Genomic DNA, 3516 nt, shown 5'->3' with positions numbered 1-3516 from the left:
AAATGTAAAGACCACATCTCCTTGAACGAAGCTTCTCTCAGTGGTTAGTACCTGAAATGTTAAAATCCACTGCCCAGCATGTGTGCTTTCTAAAAGTAAGAAGACTCTAAATTCAAAGGAAAGCATAACATTATTTTTCTTATTCTGTTCCTTTTTCTTAGACTATATCTTTCTTTACCACGGTTTCTTTTTTACAATTTTCTCTATTTTGGCCTCACTCCTCAATTCCATTTTACTCTTATTTCTTTACCTTTATTCTATTACTTGTCTTTTTTTTTTTTAGAATCCCCATATCTCATCTTCGCCTGAGATTAGCCTCTGGCCTATAATACACACAAGAGCTGTAAGACCAATCAGTAGACTGAAAACATAACACTCTGGTTTTTAATATTTCTTTTCTCCATGAGAAAAAAAATCCTTTCTTTCCATGGTAATAGAAGCCTTTGACCATGTCTTTCTCTATTCTGTTCCATAATCCATCATTCTGCTGCTTCTCCACATTCAACTTGCAGTTTCGGACTCTCCTTCTCTATTAATTTCTTTGAGGTCTGAACCTTTTTCGTCTCTTTTCTATGTACAGGCATTTCTCCTCTCAAAAGCTCCTTACTTCTGTTCATAGCAGCCAATTCTTGAGATTGCCCATCTATGGCGGTCATGCAGAGGAGAAAGCCCACCAAATGGTCTAACGTCCATATTCTAAATGTTGGCTGGACCTCTGAGTGGCAAGTCTAGGTAGTACAAACAGTATGCACCAATTGTTCAGGCCCAAAGGCATCAAGGCTCTCAGAGAAATGTTGCTAAGCCAGAGAGTTTAATTTAGCTTCACAAAAATAACAACCACCACCACCAAAATGGTTTTAAGCTCTATTACATTAATGGCCTCTACTTGGAATTCAAAAATAAGTTGCCATTTCAGACACGGCTACTAAATAAACTAGAAGTTATATTCAAGGATGCCAGAAACTCATTGTGTTCTGTCCTGTTCAAATAAACCTTTTTTAAAAAATAATTATTTTATTTTTATTTATTTTTTAATTGTAGAGACGAGGTCTCACCAAGTTGTCTGGACTGGTCTTGAAACCGCAGGCTCAGGCAATCCACTTGCCTCAGTCTCCCAAAGTGCTGGGATTATAGACTGAGCCACAGAACCTGGCCTTCAAATAAACCTTTTAAAGAGCACAGGTGTGCGGCGGTGCTATGTACTCAGTAGGTATTTCATAGACCCTTGTTTAATGGATGGAAACAGAATAACTAGCATTTTGTCAGACAACAACTTGGAGGAAAACACATGCACACGCTGCATAATCTTTTCTTAAAAGTGCCTTCACTCCAATACTATTGATTTATGAGAGTAGACATTACTTTCCCAGATGTGGGCTAACAACTGAGTTCAGCCCACCCTGGTTGCCTTTGGCATCCTAGTAGGTGTTTCTTTCCACAACGCTGATTTCCTGAGCGATCCATGTGGAATATTTATATTGCCAAGTGATGGTTCTCAGTCTGGGTTGCTATCACATCCTGAGGGGACTTCAGAAATGTGTGCACACGTGTAACTGTGTGTGCACGTGTGTATTCTGGAAGACACCTGGCATCGTCAAAATGACTGGGGAAAGCTACTGGCATGTAGTGAGAAAGACCCAGACATACAAATGCACCCACAATGCCTAAGGCAGCAATGGTCAGGAAAGGGTATTGTCTCTCCAATATAGCCAAGAGTGCTTCTGCTTGGAAACACTGTAGCATTGTGGAGATGAGTTTAACACGCTGGAAACAGTGAATCTAACCTCGTGTGGGGCCCGGCTGTGGCGAGTATCTCTTGCTCAATTTACCTGCTTTATTTATTATTTAATCTTTAAGTCACCATTTCCAAGTTATGCTCGTTCGTGTGCTCTGCCTCCTCTAGGGTGAGGCTGGTAGTTTCCATGATATTGTAACATAAACAGCAAGATCTCACCTTAGCTCTTCCCTGCTTAGCTATTTTTCCATGTTAGCTGCTGGTTTTGCATCTAAGGTAGAGGAAATAGATAACGGATTCTGTCAAACCACTAATAATTTTTTTTGGGGGGGATATTTCTAGTTAACTTTTCATTTTTATTTCATTTAAAGCATGCATTCCCAAGGGGTGGGGGTGGGGAGGTGATATCGTCCCCAAAGTGGTAAAAATTGGTTCTTCAGGTGCCAGAGTCCAGCTCCCGCAGAGTCCAGAGATTCCCAAAGGTGGAGACAGCATCAGCGATTGTGAGAAAGAGAGAAAGAGAGAGAGAGAAAAAGGCTGGACCCCTGTCTAGTGCAGAAGCCATAATTTTTTGTTGTTGTTTGTTTTTTTGAGTCAAGTTCTCGCTCTGTTGTCCAGGCTGGAGCATGGTGGCATGATCACAGCAATCATGGCTCATGGCAGCCTCAACCTCCTGGGCTCAGGTGATCCTTCCTTCTGCCTCAGCATCCCAAGTAGCTGGGGCTACAGACACACACCACCTCGTCCAGTTACTTTTAAAAATTTTTTTGTAGAGAGGAGGTTTCGTTATATTGTCAAGGTTGGTCTTGAACTCCTGGGCCCAAGCAGTCCTCCTGCCTTGGCCTCCCAAAATGCTAGAATTACAGGTGTGAGCCATCATGCCCGGCCAAACCACTAATATTCTGTTGAGCATTTATCATGTGGTGACACCTCTGTAGACATGTACATGTGTAATCTCATTTTTAGCTTCCTGACGTGTCTATCTCAGGGGAAACTGAGGCACCAATCAGTTAAATAATTTGCTAAGGGTCACACGGCGAGGGATGGAGCCAGGAGAGAAACCCTACAATTGGACTCCAGAGACTGCACTCTCAGCAACTAAGGTTGCCCTAGGATAACTGACTTAATTAATTCAACTCTTGTTGTCTAAAATTGTGGTTTTGTTTTGTTTTGTTTTCTGTCTGCCAAGCTTGCTTAGCTGGATTGGTTCGTGCTGAATAGATCGCCTTGTCTCCAGTTGCCAGCACAAAAGCTCTTTTTGTAAAGCTCTTTCTCTTGGCCTGATTATTCCAAAAGCAACACCACCGGTATTATCAGGAGGTCACTAGGCCACTGGTCCCCGGGGCGGCCGCACAGAGGAGCACCCAGCAGAATGATGTCATGTGGAGTCGCCCAAGTCCTGCCAGCTGGAACCTCGTAACCAGGTTAATTGTAGTGAAGGTGGAAGCCAGGGAGACGAGCACTTAGGTCACCAGGCTAAGGGCCCCAGGTAAGGAGCACAGAGTTCAGAGCCTCAGGTGAGGCCAAGACAGCACGGAGAGAAATGAGGTCAGCAACACAGGTGTTAGAATGCCAGATTGCATCAAGAACGCAGGTAGAAAGATCACAGCACGGCTCAGGCTCACTGTGTGGAATGGGGAGCAGCCAAACTGCCAGATGAGTAAGAGAAAAGAAAGAATACCCCACTGCCCATGGGGGTTCTGGCCTGCAGCTCACCCTAACTGCCACATCAACCCCTTGGTTGGCCTGCTGATCTGCTTCTTCTGAAAGGTCCCGGCAGA

This window comes from Carlito syrichta, unplaced genomic scaffold (genome assembly GCF_000164805.1).
Source record: "Carlito syrichta isolate Samal-C Ts95f unplaced genomic scaffold, Tarsius_syrichta-2.0.1 Scaffold314741, whole genome shotgun sequence".
Classification (NCBI taxonomy): domain Eukaryota; kingdom Metazoa; phylum Chordata; class Mammalia; order Primates; family Tarsiidae; genus Carlito; species Carlito syrichta.
This window is presented reverse-complemented; position numbering follows the sequence as displayed.